The 15,935-nt window shown below is 41.7% G+C and overlaps 1 protein-coding gene, 1 non-coding gene and 1 pseudogene across 3 annotated transcripts in view; 1 reads left to right on the top strand and 2 right to left on the bottom strand.

Moving 5' to 3' along the window:
* Positions 1–2,327: 2,327 nt before the first annotated feature.
* On the bottom strand, positions 2,328–3,307 carry LOC128561227 (39S ribosomal protein L28, mitochondrial-like; annotated as a pseudogene).
* A 4,171-nt stretch (positions 3,308–7,478) lies between these two features.
* LOC128562966 (small nucleolar RNA SNORA70) lies at positions 7,479–7,614 on the bottom strand. Its single transcript, XR_008373650.1, has one exon. It is a non-coding gene; the product is annotated as a small nucleolar RNA SNORA70 (small nucleolar RNA).
* Positions 7,615–13,982: 6,368 nt separating this feature from the next.
* ITGAM (integrin subunit alpha M) overlaps positions 13,983–15,935 on the top strand; it is a 59,992-nt gene continuing 58,039 nt past the window's right edge. For both annotated transcript variants that reach the window (XM_053555024.1, XM_053555023.1), the window contains exon 1: positions 13,983–14,043. The gene's annotated coding sequence lies outside the window, so the exon portion shown is untranslated. The remainder of the gene's footprint in view (positions 14,044–15,935) is intronic.

Below are 15,935 nucleotides of genomic sequence, written 5' to 3'. Positions count from 1 at the left end.
GTGTCTTTACTGGTCAGACCACTCAGGTTTTGGTTGGCCTGGCCTTGTCTTGTGTACTTGACACTAACATGGGGCCAGCTGAGGTGGAATCAGATTGGAAGTGCTTGGGGAGGTCCGTTTTAGACCAACTTGGTTTGAGATGTCTGTTGGACAGCTAGTGGGCAGTTGGACAGCTAGTGGGCAGTTAGCTTAGGAGAGAGGTCTAAGACAGAGACATAAACCTGGGAATTATCAGCATATGGATGATATTTACAACCAGGAGGCCACATAAGGACTGAGGGTAGATAAAAGGAACTCCAAGAACAGAGTTCTGAGATCCTCCTTAAGATGTTGGGCAGAAGAGGAGAATCAGCAAAAGAAACTGAAACTGAGGAACATGGACCAGGGTGGTAGAAGAGAGCCAGGAGATGGCTGGGTGCTGAAGGCCAATGAATGAGTTTGTTCTAGGAAGCAGTAGTCGATGTCCAAACCTGCTGCTGAGTCACTTCAGATGAAGCGTAACTCTGACTTTAAGCTTACATATGCAAACTATGTGACCAAGTCATATGTACTCCCTTAATAATTTGAAATAAAAAAAAGATGAAGGCTGACAACTGAGCACTAGAGTTACCTATGTATCCTTGCTGACGTGACCTTGATGAAACTAGTTTAGGTGGAGTAGAGTTAGGCAAAAGCTTGATTGGGGAGAATGGGAGGAGTGGAACAGGGCAGCAAACATAGACAACTGTTTTGGAGAAGTTTTGCAAAAAGGAAGCAAAATAAAAAAAAGTGGCAGCGGTTGATGGGGAAGTGGGATCAAAGAAGGGTTTGTTTTCTTTTTCTTTCTTTTTTTTTTTTTGAGACAGAGCCTTACATTGTCACCCTGGGTAGAGTGCAGAGGTATCATCTTAGGTCACTGCAACTCTACCTCCAGGGCTCAAGCGATCATTTTGCCTCAGCCTCCTGAGCAACTGGGACTACAGGCATGGGTCGCCATATGGGATACATTTCTATTTTTAGTAGAGGTGGGGTCTTGCTCTTGCTTAGGTTGGTCTTAAACTTCTGAGCTCAAGGAATCCTCCCACCTTGGGATCTCAGAGTGCTAGATGTTTGCTTTTTCACGAAGAGAAACATATTTCTGATGGAAATTTCAAATTTTTGTATTTATACATACGCATATACTATGAATTCTTTCTACTGGTCTTATATCTTATTCTAGAACCAACACCATACTTTTACTTACTATAGTTTTAGGATATTGCTTTGATAGGGCATGTCTAGTTATGGAATGACATGATTTAATAGGGTACGTTTCACTGTTTTCTAGCTATTCCTGTGCATTGTCTTGTAGTGAATTTTAGAATCAGCATGTCAAATCCTATGAGAATTCTCTTGGGTGAGATCACACTAAATTACTGAGCAATCTAATGGTGAAATGATAATTTTACAATGGTAAGTCTTGTCATCCATGAATACAATTTCTTTCTTTTTTTTTTTATTGAGCATTGTCTACTTTTTGTAATTTTTTTTTTTTTAATTTAAAAAGTTTACAGAGCAGGGGTATCACACAAGATAACACTGGTATATGGCCAGCCTCACAAGGAACTCCCCCCACCAGCTGGCCCCAGGGCAGGTAGGTCCCCACCCACCCTGACCTTCCTATGGGCTATGTAGTGCCCCTCAGTAGCTGCCAGGCCCACATCAGACAAGGTGCCGCCAATTCACCCTCTTGACATCAGCTGTGATCATAGCTTGGGCGCTGGGGACACAAATAAACACTTTGTCCTCCTCCACGTAAAGCCCTCCTTGTTCTCCCTGAAAACAGAATGGGCCTCAACCCTCAGGACTTTTAGGTAGGGGTCAGGAAGAGAACTGGGGCACCCCTAAACCTCAGGGCAGGAACCACCTTAGAGTTCTGAGCTTGGCATCTGATTGAGAGGCACACCTCCATCTAGCAGGTCAGGCAGGGTTACTGAAAAGAAGATACCAAAGTTGCCCAAGTCATGTGGCCCCCACCTCCTGCATAACTGCAATAGGATGACGTTGATAGAGGCACCTGATTCAAGTAGCAGCTACAGGAAGGCTCTCTGAGGTCTCCACTTCCTGGTTCACCACCAGGAGCTCTTTTAGTCCCTCCAGAGCCAGGCCTGCCCCAGGGAGGAGTCAAGTACCATCAGTTGTACCCCAGGACACCTTCAGCTACAATGGGCCTTTTCCCAGAGAGCAGGAAAACACATCAAACCTTGGTCTCCACAGTTCAGGTGGGGACTGGCAGCTGAAGTCAGACATCACACATGGCCAGGACCACCAGAGAACTCTGGTCTTCCAAGCAAAGCAGCACACAGAGCTTGGTTCAGACTTTACTCAGTCTTGGTCCTGCTGTGAACATAAAGAGGGTGGGACCCCCTCTGGGAGGAGCCTCTGCAAAGCCAACCCAGCCCAGGAGCTGTATGGCCAGGATTCACCCACTGCCCACAGATAGCCTGTACACCCCAGGTTCTGTGTCCAGGGAAGGTCCCTGTGGTCACTTCCGGCTGGTTCTCTTCTGTACTGCGGGCTCCGCCAATGCCTGATGCTGAAGCTGCTGGAGTAGCTCTTCCACGTAGACTTTGAACAGAGGGACAGGGTCCTTCTCTTCCAGAAACCTCTGCTTCTCCACAGCCTCCTCCAGCGTCAGCCCAACCCACTCTGCCTCTGCTTCTGGGATGGCAAACTCCTTATATTTGTCATAGATGGCCGCCCTCTGCTCAGGGTCATCCGGGTGCAACTGGGGGTCCTGTTGGGCAAGCCTTAGCAGCATCCCTCGCTTCAGGTCCATCCCAAACTTGGAGCATAGATCCTCCTTTGGGGTCTTGAGGATGTAGAAGTCAAATCCATAGGCCTCATCGATGAGATCCAGGGTCCGCATGGTCACAGTCACCATGAACTTCTTGTCCAGGATCTCACTGTAAAGCTCTCGCTGAAACAACTATGGCTTCCACACCTTCTTCATCCTCCTCGAGAGCTTGTCGTTGTTGGCGTATCTGTGACCCAAGATCCAGCCCTCGCCGCCCCACAGCCCCTGCTGTGACTCCGGGGGGTAGTAGATGGGAATGGGCACAACCTCCACGCGCTCCCGCTGCCTGTTCTTGGGATTAACCCTGAACCTGGCCCCATGCGGCGGATAGTGCACAGGCGCGGGCATCCGCGCCGGCTCAAGCGAACGCAGGTAGTGCCCGGGCAGGCGCGCACAGATGCCCTGCTGCAGCCGCAGCCGCAGCCGCCTCCACAGGCAGACAGGGAACTTGTGCAGGGGCATAGCGCGGGCTTGCGGAGGCAGGGAACGCCACTCCACTACAATTTATTTCTTTATTCTTTTATGCCCTTCAGGAAAGACTAACAATGTAAAAACACATAGTTCTTACATATTTCTTGTTTGATTTGTGCTTAGGTACTTTAGAGCTTTTTTCATGTTATAAAGGGAGTTTTTCTTATTATATTTTCTGATTTGTTACCACTGCTGAATAAGAAATGGGTTGCTTTTTCTTTTTTGACACCTCATTGTCTTAGATTCTGAATGGGTTAGATTTTTATATGTTTATCTTGTTCTTTTAGAATAATTTTTAGAATTCTTTTAGAATTAGAACAAGATTAGTTCTAATTCTAAGCTGTCCATTAATGGGCTTAGATTTTCATGCCCTCTGTAAATGATACATTGAGTCTACCTCAAGTAGGGAATAGAGTTAGGACTGGATATTACTGCTACACATCATTTTTGCTTTTTGGGAGACAATAAGTGGGCAAAAAAATTCTTCTCTTTGGAGCAGTTGCTCAGAGCATTGGGCTATAAACTGTGGGCATCAAGATTTTCTCAGACTGAGAAAATAATTGCACCAACAGTGATTTGTAATACTATAATCTTGCTATATATTGACTTGGGTGGATAATATAAGAGCAAGAAACAAAAAAGCTTGACAAAGGGAACTAAAATTTCTTTCTAAAAGCTTATTTTAAAAGAATGCAGTCCAATAAAATGGAATAGAAAATTATTCATGTGGGTAAAAACAAAATTGGATTTCCTACTTTGCATTACATGCAGGTATAAATCAATTCTTTTTTTTTTTTGAGACAGAGTTTCACTTTGTCACCCCTTGGAAGAGTGCTGTGCTGTCATAGCTCACAGCAACCTCAACTCTTGGGCTCAAGTGATTCTCTTGCTTCACCCTCCTGAGTAGCTGGGACTCTAGGCACCCACCACAATGCCTGGCTATTTTTAGAGATGGAGGTCTTACTTTGCTCAGGTTGGTCTGGACCTCCTGAGCTCAGGCAATCCACCCATCTCTGCTCCTAGGGTGCTAGGATTACAGCAGTGAGCCATCAGGCCTGGCCTTAGAAATCAATTCTACACAAAACAAGAACTTAAATGATGGATGTAAAATGCTGGACTTACAATCCCAGTGTTTTGGGGGGCAAAGGCACTACAAAAAAAGAAAAAGGAAAAATGGAAGTAAAAGAAGTATCTTAGAAGAATATATTGGCTTGGCGCCTGTAGCTCAAATGGCTAAGGCGCCAACCACATACACCAGAGCTGGTGGGTTCGAATCCAGTCTGGGCCTGCCAAACAACAATGACAACTACAACTAAAAAATAGCCGGATGTTGTGGCAGTTGCCTGTAGTCCCAGCTACTTGGGAGGTTGAGGCAAGAGAATCGTTTAAGCCCAGGAGTCGGAGATTGCCGAGAGTTGTGACACCACAGCACTCTACCTAGAGTGACAGCTTGAGGCTCTGCCTCAAAAAAGAAAAGAAAAAAGGCTCGGCACCTGTGGCTCAAGCGGCTAAATGCCAGCCACATACACCTGAGCTGGCAGGTTCAAATCTGCCAAACAAAAATGACAGCTGCAACCAAAAAAAAAAAAAGAAAAAAAGCCAGGTGTTGTAGCAGGTGCCTGTAGTCCCAGCTACTTGGGAGGCTGAGGCAGGAGAATCGCTTGAGCCCAGGAGAAGAAGAATATATTGATGAGAAGAATTTTTTTAACTTTGGGGATTTCTTAAACAAGTGACAGAAAAGATCAATTATAAATTTGACTACACTAAATAGAAGAACTTCTGCCCCCAAAATGACAATTATAATTTATAATAACATCTGATTTAGAGTTTGAGCGCCAGTATCAGAAGAGATGATATCTATGAAAGTGAGTTCTCAAGCACTAGGCAAATGGTGGTTGCTTTTACCTTTGAATTCCCCACAAGGTGCTTTGTGTTCTATTTAGACTTGCTGTTAGGAAGACTGGTTCACTCAAATTATTTCAAGTTCGGGATATTTTGTAGTTAGAATTCCATAATAGGTGTCACCACTTCCTAATTAGGCTTTCCTGTTCCCTGAAGTTGGATCTGGACATGTGACTAATCTTAGCCAATGAAACGTGAGCAGAGTGATGTACGTGACTTTCAGGAAGAAACATTCAGAGCGTGAACATGGTTCTCGTGCTCTTATTCTTCTGTCTTGGTGCCCGTGGAGGCACATGTTAACATGGAAATGTGATGCAAAGAAGACTGGATTTCTGAGATAACCCATGGAGGACAGCTGTCTGGAAGTTTCTCAGAAATAAAGTGAATTTTAGACAAATGAGAAGTAAACTTTTCTATTAGCCCCTGAGATTTTGGCATTGTTTATCACTACAGCATATCTTTATTGATACAGAAACCCACAATCTGGCTTGAAATCTCATCTGATTCAGAAGCAAATCCAGGGCACTTTTCTTCTTTCTTCTGGGGACTATACTATTTTCCACACATGCTGTCTCCACCTCTCTCTGCAAGTCAGTTCTAAATTTCTTTTCTTTTTTATTTATTTTCCTTTATTTTATTTTGTTTATTTATTTATTTATTTTTTGTCTGGGGCTGGGTTTGAACCTGCCACCTCTTGTATATGAGGCTGGCAACCTACTCCTTGAGCCACAGGTGCCGCCCTGCAAGTCAGTTGTGATCTTCTTTTTCTAATAACCAGCTTCTCCCGCTTACTTATGATTTTAGTTTATACAAATCCTCTCCAGCTCCAAATCCACATCCTGAGATTTCAGCCTAACTGGGTGTCTTCTACCCAGTAGATCTTCGTTTTATTTATTTATTTATTTCAGATTAATATGAGGGTACAGACTATTAGGTTACATTGTTTGCATTTGTCAGGTAAAGTCCAAGTTGTAATTGTGGACTTCATCCAGGAAGTGTGCTATATTACCCCTACATTGTACCATCAAGAGGGAACTTATCAAACCTCCTGCCTTGTTCTTGCATTTATTATTTATTTATTTATTTATTTATTTGAGAGAGAGAGAGTCTCACTCAGTCACCCTGGCGTTGAGTGCCGTTGCATCCTAGCTCACAGCAACCTTAAACTCTTGGGTTCAAGCGATCCTCTTGCCTCAGCCTCTAGAGTAGCTGGGTCTACAGGCACCCACCACAATCCTTGGCTATTTTAGAGTCTTGCTTTAGCTCAGGCTGGTCTTGAACTCCTGAGATCAGGCAATCTACCTGCCTTGGTCTCCCAGAGTGCTAGGATTACAGGTCTGAGCCACCGCACCCAGCTTTGTTCTTGCATTTAGTTGAGTTTTCTTTTTTTTTTTTTTGAGATAGAATCTCACTTGGTCGCCATGGTTAGAGTGTTATGGTGTCATAGCTCACAGGACCCTCAAACTCTTGGGTTCAAGTGATCCTTTTGCCTCAGCCTCCCAAGTAGCTGTGACTACAGGTGCTCACCACAACGCCTAGCTATTTTTAGAGACAAGGCTTGCTCTGGCTCAGGCTGGTCTTGAACTGGTGAGGTAAGGCAATCCACCCACCTGGGCCTCTCAAGTTCTGGGATTATAGGCGTGAGCCATAGTGCCCAGCCCCAAATTCAGGTTTTTTCTCATGTGTGTACCTTGTTAATTTACAAGTTTTAAGTTAGTACTGGGTATATGGGATGCCTGATTTTCCATTCTTGTGATACTTTAACTTGGGAGAGTGTCCTCCAAATCCATCCAAGTTTTAACAAAAGATACAAAATCTCCATTTTTTATGGCTGAATAGTATTCCATGATATATATATACCACACTGTTATTTTTATGTTTTTTTGGACTGGAAGTAGAATTTATTAGTAGTTGCAAATGAAGGGGTAGCATAAGTCCCTACCACCTGTCCAGGGGGCTATGACTGGGGATGTATTTGACCCTACAGCCATCTGGGATAAGTCACTTCTCAGCCACCATGTCTTCAAATTCATTTGCATTAAACTTGGTAAAGCCCCACTTCTTGGAGACATGATCTTCTGGTGGCCAGGAAACTTGAACTTGGCCCTGCACAGGGCCTTAATTACATGCTCCTTGTTCTGTAGTTTGGTGTATATGGACGAGATGACTTGGCCAATGTGAACCCTGTTCATTCTGGTGCCCTGGGGCTTTCCAAAGGCCCCACCCATACCTGTCTGGACCCTAGACTGGGGACAGCACCAGGTCTAACACATGAACATATATTGGAAAGGAATTTCTCCAAGGTCTCTTAGAACAATCCGTACAAACAGCAGGCTGCATACCCTACCAAGGAGGCTACGGTTTGCAGCCATTGCACACCAGGCCCCCCATGAGGAAAGGAGCATGGTTAGCTGAATTAGCTGCAGGCATATATCACATTATCAATCCATTCATGAGTTGAAGGGCACTTAGGTTGTTTTCACATCTTTGTGATCGTAAATTGGGCTGCTGTAAACATTTGAGTGCAATGTCCTTATGATAAAATGACTTTTTTTTTTCTTTTGGGTGGATATCTAGTAATGGGATTGCAGGATCAAATGGAAGGTCAATGATACTTTTAGTTCTCTGAGGACTCTCCATACTTTTTTCCATAAAGGTTGTACTAGTTTGCAGTCCCACCAAAAGTGCAGGAGTGTTCCCTTCTCTCCACATCCATGTCAGGATTTGTTGCTTTGGGACCTTGTGATGTAGGCCACTCTCCCTGGGGGGGAGGGGGATAAGTGATATCTCAAAGTGGTTTTGATGTGCATTTCTCTAATAATTAGGGATGATGAGCATTTGTCTGTCCTCATGAGAAAAGAAGTAGATCTTAGTTCTTTGTCCAGATTCCTACTGGAAGAGCTTGAATGGGTCCAGTTTATTTTTTCATTCCATTCATTTACCTCATTCATTTACTCAATATTTTCCCCAAATTTTATTGTAGCAAAATATATATAGCATATCATTTGCCATCTTAACCATTTTTAAAGTGTATAATTCAGTGTTTTTTTTTTTTTTTTGTAGTTTTTGGCCAGGGCCAGGTTTGAACCCACCACCTCTGGTATATGGGGCTGGCACCCTACTCCTTGAGCCATAGGCACCACCCAATTCAGTGGTATTAAGTACATTGACATTATTGTGCAACAATCTCCACCATGTATCTCCAGAACCCTTTTTATTTTACTAAACTAAAGCTCTATATCCATTGAACAGTCATTCCCAATTCTCCACTCTTCCCAGCCCCTGGCAACCACTATTTTACTTTCTGTTTCCATGAATTTAACTTTAACTTTATTTACCTAATATAAGTGAAATCATACAATATTTGTCTTTGGTGAATTGCTTATTTCACTGAGCATAGTGTCCTCAAGGTTCATCCACGGTGTAACATGTGTCAGAATTCCTTTCCTTTTTAAGGCTGAGTACTAGTCATAGTCCATTCTACTATATATATGCCAGATTTTGCTTATGTACTCATGTTTTGGTGGGCACTTGGGTTGCTTCTACTTTTGGCTATTGATGATATGAACATGCATATTCAAGACCATGCTTTCAATTCTTGTGGGCATACCTGAAGTGGGATTGTTGCATCATGTGAGAATCTATCTTGAACTTTTTGAGAAACTACCAAACTTTTCCATACCAGCTACATAATTTTATGATCTCACCAGCAATGCACAAGAGTTCCAATCTCTTCATATTCTTGCTGACACTTATTTTTTGTTTTTAACAAAATAGTAGACATCCTAATGGGCGTGAGGTAGCTTTGTTTTGATTTGCATTTCCCTCATGATGTGCTCATTGATCATTTGTATATCTTCTTCAGAAAAATGTCTACTTAAGTCTTTTTCACATTTTTGAATTAGTCTGTTTTTTGGAGGTTGTTCAGTTTTAGGAGTTCTAAGTATATTCTTGACATTAGTCCCTTATCAGAGACATGATTTGCAAATATTTCCGCTCCTTCTGTGGGTGGTCTTTTTATTCTGTTGATAGTGTTTTGGGTTTTTTTGAGACAGAGTCTCACTATGTCACCCTATGTAGAGTGCTGTAGTGTCACAGCTCACAGCAACCTCAAACTCTTGGGCTTAAGCAATTCTCTTGCCTCAGCTCCCAAGTAGTTAGGACTAAAGGCGCCTGCCACAAAACCCAGCTGTTTTTGGTTGCAGTTGTCATTTTTGTTTAATAGTTCCGGGCTGGATTTGAACCTGCCACCCTCGGTGTATGTGGCTGGCATTGTAACCAATGTGCTACGGGCGCAGAGCCAATATTGTCTTTTTTTTTGAGACAGAGTCTCAAGCTGTCCCCTTGGGTAGAGTGCCGTGGCGTTGCAGCTCACTTTTGGGCTTAAGCAATTCTCTTGCCTTAGCCTCCCAAGTAGCTGGGACTACAGGTGCCCGCCACAACACCCAGCTATTTTTTGGTTATCATCATTGTTTTTTGGCCAGCCCGGACTGGATTCGGACCTGCCAGCTCCGGTGTATGTGGCTGGCGCCCTAGCCGCTTGAGCCATAGGCGCCGAGCCAATAATGTCTTTTGATGAACAAAAGTTACTAATTTTCATGAAGTCCAATTTGCCCATTTTTTCTTTTGTTTTGCCTTTGGTGTCACATCCAAGAACTCATTGCCAAATCCAACGTCATGAAGATTTTACTTGTTTTCTTCTAAGAGTTTTATAATTTTAACTTTTATTTTCAGGTCCCTGATCTATTTTGAGTTAACTTTTTGTATATGATGTTAGGTAAGAATCCAACTTAAAAAACAGAAAAAAAAATTCAGCTTCATTCTTTTGCATGTGGATATTCAGTTTTCCTCACATCATTTGTTGAAAAAGACTCTATTGAATGTTCTTGGCACCATTGTTGAAATCATTTGAACATATATGTGAAGGTTCATTTCTGGACTCCCTGTTCTGTTCCCTTGGTCTCTACGTCTGTCTTTAGGCCAGTACCACACTGTAGTTTTCTACTAAGCTTTTGTTTGTTTTTCTTTTTTCAAAGAAATGGAATCTTGCTATGTTGATCAAGCTGGCTTCAAATGTACTAAATTTTGATTTTTCTTTTTTTTTTGAGACAGAGTCTCACTATGTTGCCCTTGGTTGAGTGCTGTAGTGTCATAGCTCACAGCAACCTCAAACTCTTGGGCTTAAGCGATTCTCTTGCCTCAGCCTTCCAAGTAGTGTACTAAATTTTGAAATCAGGAAGTGTGAGGTCTCCAGCTTTGTTCTTCTTTTTTGGGACTATTTTGCCTATTCATGATCTCTTGAAATTCCTAAGAACTTTATAATGCATATTACTATTTCTACAAAAAAATTTTTTTATTTTATTAAAATACTCTGTTGCCCAGGCTGGAGTACAACGGCGTGGCATGATCTTAGCTTACTGCAGCCTTAAATTCCTGGGCTCAAGTGATCCTCCTGCTTCAGCCATACCAAGTAGCTCGGACTACATGTATGGGTCTCCATGCCTGGACAAGTTTTCTACTTTTTATAGAGATGCGGGGAGGGGTAGTGTCTCACTATATTGCTCAGGCTGGTCTTGAACTCTTGACTTCAAGTTATCCTCCTTCCTCAGTCTCCCAAAGTGCTGGGATTACAGGTATGAGCCATTGCACCTAGACCATCATTGGGATTTTGATTGGGATTGCATGAAATCTATAGGTCACTTTGGGTAGTATTAACATCTTAACAATATTAAGTTTTCCAACCCATGAGCAGGATACTTTTCCATTTAATAATGATTTTTTAATGTCTTTCAGAAACATTTTGTTGTTTTCATTGTACAAGACTTCCATCTTCTTAGTTGAAGTGAATTCCAAAGTATTTTATTCTTTCTGATATCGTAAGTGAATTTGTTTTCTTAATTTCCTTTCAGCTGGTTCTTATGAATGTATAGAGATGCAAATTTTTTTCTTACAGTTTTATTTTATTTTATTTATTTATACATGGTGTAGACTGTAGAGCCATGTCTAGTTATGTTGCCTATGCTGGCCTTGAATTCCTGGGCTCGAGTGATCCTCCTGCTTTAGTCTCCTGCCTTGGCCTCCCCAGTAATTGGGATTACAGGTGAACAACACTGCACCCAGCTACAATGCAATTGATTTTTTAAAAATTATTTACTTATTTAACAGATGGCATCTCGCTCTGTTGCCCAGGCTGGAGTGCAGTGACAGGATCATAGTTCACTGCAGCCTTGGACTCTTGGGCTTAAGCGATCCTCCTGCCTCAGCCTCCTAAGTAGCTAGGGCTATAGGTATGTACCGCCATAACTGGCTAATTTAAAATTTTTTTGTAGAGACTGGGGTCTTGTAATATTGCCCAGGCTGGTCTTGCACTCAGTGATCTTTGGCCTCAGTGATACTTCTGCCTTGGCCTCCCAAAGCACTTGGATTACAAGTGTGAGTGACAGTGCCTGGCCTATTTTTAATATGTTTTTTAGAAACAGTCTCACTCTGCTGTCAAGCTGGACTGCAATGGCATGGTCAAAGCTCATAGTAACCTCAAGCTCTTGGGCTCAAGTGATCATTCCACCTTGACCCGCCAAAATGCTGTAATTACAGGTGTGAGCCACCATGTCTGGCTGTGACTGATTTGTTTTTTTGTTTTTTTTTGAGACAGAGCCTCAAGCTGTCACCCTGGGTAGAGTGCCGTGGCATAACAACTCACAGCAACCTCCAACGCCTGGGCTCAAGCGATTCTCTTGCCTCCGCCTCCCAAGTAGCTGGGACTACAGGCACCCGCCGCAACATCCAGCTATATTTTGGTTGCAGCCATCATTGTTGTTTGGCGGGCCCAGGTTGGATTTGAACCCGCCAGCTCAGGTGTATGTGGCTGGCGCCTTAGCCGCTTGAGCCTATGGAATCTTTGGGTTTTTCTTTCTTTCTTTTTTTTAGAGTCTCACTTTGTTGCTCCATGTATAGTGCCTTGGTGTCACAGCTCACAGCAACCTCCAGCTCTCGGGCTTAGGCGATTCTCTTGCCTCAGCTTCCCGAGCAGCTGGCACTACAGGTGCCCGCCACAACACCTGGCTATTTTTTGTTGCAGTTCAGCCGGGGCTGGGTTTGAACCCGCCACCCTCAGTATATGGGGCCGGCGCCCTACTCACTGAGCCACAGACACCGCCCATGGGTTTTTCTACATATAAGATCATATCATCTGCAAACTGGGATCATTTTACTTCTTCTTTTTCAATTTGGATGCCTTTTAGTTTTTGCCTAATTGCTGTGGTTAGGACTTCCAGTACTATGTTGAGTAAAAGTGGGCATTCTTACCTTGTTCCTAATCTTAGAGAACTTTTAGTCTTTCACCTCTGAGTATTATGTTTGCTGTGGGTTTTTCATATGATGTTTTTATGTTAAGGCAGTTTCCTTCTGTTCCTAGTTTTTTATTATGAAAGATTGTTGAATTGTTAGATGCTTTTTTGGTACCAATTGAGACAATCGTTTTTCCCCCACGTTGTACTGCATCAATTGATTTTTGTATGTTGATCCATCCTTGGATTACAGGAATAAATCTCACGTGGTTATGGTGCATAATTCTTTTAATTTGCTGCTGAATTCAATTGAGAAGTATTTTGTTGAAGATTTTTACGTCAAAGTTCATAAGGAGAGTGGTCTGTAGTTTTCTTTCTTGTGATATCTTTGTTTGACTTTAGTGTCAAAGTAATGTTGACCTCATAGATCGAGTTAAGGAGTATTCTCCCCTCTTCAATTTTCTGGAGAAGTTTCAGAAGATTGGTGTTAGTTCTTCTCTATTATTTGTTAGAAATTATTGCTTAAGCCATCAAGTCTAGGGCTTTCCTTTGGTGGGATATTTTTGATGACTGATTCCATCTCTTTACTGTTATAGTTCTATTCAGACTTTCTCTTTCTTCAGGGTTTAGTCTTGGTAGGTTTTGTGTTTCTAGAAATTTGTTCATTTTACCTAGATTATCCAAATTTTTGGCATATACTCAGTACTCTGTCATCTTCGTAGAGTGTCGTGGTGTCATAACTCACCGCAACCTCAAACTCTTGGGCTCGAGTGATCCTCTTACCTGTTTCCCAAGTAGTTGGGATTATAGGCACTGGCCACAATGCCTGGCTATTTTTAGAAATGGGGTCTAGCTCTTGCTCAAGTTGGTCTTGAAATCCTGTGCTCAAATTATCCACCTGCCTTGGTCTGTCAGAGTGCTAGGATTTCAGGAGTTAGCCATCACACCCAGCCCCCATAATACTCTTACAATCCTTTTTACTTTTGTAGAATTAGTAGTAGCGTCCTCACTTTTATTTATGATTTTAGTAGTTTGAGTATTCTCTTTTTTCTTAGTCCATCTAGCTACAAGTGTATTAATTTTGTTAATCATTTCTAAGAACTAACTTTTGGTTTTCTTGACTGTTTATATTTAGTTTATCTCTGTTCTAATCACATTATTTCCTTCCTTCTGATTGGGTGTAGTTTGTTCTTTTTCTAGTTTGTTAAGTGGTAAATTTAGGTTGTTGATTTGAGATCTTTCTTGTTTTCAAGCATAAACATTTACAGCTATAAATTTCCCTTTTATCACTGCTTTTGCTGCATGCCGTAAGTTTCGGTATGTGGTGTTTGATTTTCATTCCTCTGTAAATATTTTCTAATTTCCATTGTGATTCTTCTGCTTCCTCTTCTTCCTCTCTTCCTCCTCCTCTCCCACTTCCTCTTCCTCCTTTTTCTTTTTTCAAGAGATGGGGTTTTGCTCTGATGCCTAGCCTGCAGTACAGTGACATGATTACAGCTCACTGTAACCTTGAACTCCTGGACACAAGGAATCCTCCTGCTTCAGTTTCCTAAGTAGCTAGGACTATAGGTATGTGACACCATGTCTGGCTTATTTTTAAATCTCCAACTCATGGCCTCACATGGTCTTCCTGTCTTAGCCTTCCAACGTGCTGGGTTTACAGGTGTGAGTCATTGCATCCAGCCCATAATTTAGCGGTTCTCAACCTGTGGGTTGCGACCCACAGGAACTGTATTAAAGGGCTGTGGCATTAGGAAGGTTGAGAACCACTGCTTTCTGCTCTGATCCATTGACTGTTCAAGAGTGTATTCTTTAGTTTCTACAAATTTGTGAGTTTTCTTGTTTTCCTTCTGTTATTGATTTCTAACTTCAGTCCTTTATGGTCAGAGAAGACACTTTGTATGGAATCTATATTTTAAAATCTATTGAGACTTAACTTGTGGTCTAACATATGGTCCATCCTGGAAAACATCCCATGTGTACTTGAAAAGAACGTGTATTCTGTTGTTGGGCCTGGGATGCTTAAATATCTCTTATATCTAATTGGTTTATTGTGTTGTTCAAGTTTTCTGTTGCCTTACTTATGTTCTGTCTGGTTGTTCTACACATTAAATTAGAAAGGAATATCCTTTTCTATCCTTTTACTTTCAACTTATTTGTGTCGTTGGATCAAAAGTGAATCTCTTCAATACAGCATATGTATTTATCCATCTGCCAATCTCTGTCTTTTGATTGGAGATTTTAATCTACTTATATTTAAAATAATTACTTTTGTGAGTTTGCTATTTTTTTACACGTCTCATAGCTTTTCTGTCTCTTATTTCTTGCATTATTGTCTTCTTTTGTATTTAGTTGATTTTTTATAGTGAAATGTTTAAATTTCTCGTTTCCTTTTTTGTATATTCTTTAGCTATTTTCTTTGTGGTTACTATGGGGATTACATTTAAGATTTTAAAATACTTTAATTCATATTTATAGCAGCTTAATTTTCATAATACACACAGAGTCTACTCCTTTAACAGTTCTATCCCCACCTTTTTGGATTGTTGATGTCACAGAATTTTATCTTTATACATATATGTCCAAAAACAAACCAATAACTTAAAAAATATTAATATCTTAAATCATATAGAAAAGGTGGAGTTATGCACCATTGTTACAATGATGCTGGCTTTTATATTTGCCTGCGTATTTACTTTTATTGCAATATTTTTTCCCCATGATTTTACACTGTCTAATTTCCATTCATTTCAATCTGCAGGACTCTCGTTAGCATTTCTTATAGGCTAAGTATTGTGGTAATGGAAATTTTGTGGTAATTCTAAATTTTGTTTGGGAATATCTTTTTTCTTTTATGTATTTTTTAAAAATAAGAACCTCTTTATTGTGTTTTCTTTTTATTTATTTTATTTTTCTAGTTTTCTACTTTTTCTTTATTTTTAGTACTTCTAATGCTTTAAAAAAAAATTTTTTTTTTTTTTTTGAGACAGAGCCTCCAGCTGTCGTCCTGAGTAGAGAGAGTGCCATGGTGTCACAGCTCACAGCTACCTCTAACTCCTGGGCTTAAGCAATTCTCTTGCCTCAGTCTCCCAAGAAGCTACAGGTGCCCACCGTAATGCCCGGCTATTTTTGGTTGTAATTGTCATTATTGTTTGGCAGGCCTGGGCTGGATTCGAACCCACCAGATCTGGAGTATATGGCTGGTGCCTTAGCTGCTTGAGCAGGTGCCGAGCCTGCTTTAAAAATTTTTAATTGTTGGGCGGCGCCTGTGGCTCAGTCGGTAAGGCGCTGGCCCCATATACCGAGGGTGATGGGTTCAAACCCGGCCCTGGCCAAACTGCAACCAAAAAATAGCCGGGCGTTGTGGCAGGCGCCTGTAGTCCCAGCTACTCGGGAGGCTGAGACAAGAGAATCGCTTAAGCCCAGGAGTTGGAGGTTGCTGTGAGCTGTGTGAGGCCACG

The sequence above is a fragment of the Nycticebus coucang genome, chromosome 12 (genome assembly GCF_027406575.1).
Source record: "Nycticebus coucang isolate mNycCou1 chromosome 12, mNycCou1.pri, whole genome shotgun sequence".
NCBI lineage: Eukaryota > Metazoa > Chordata > Mammalia > Primates > Lorisidae > Nycticebus > Nycticebus coucang.
This window is presented reverse-complemented; position numbering and strand designations above follow the sequence as displayed.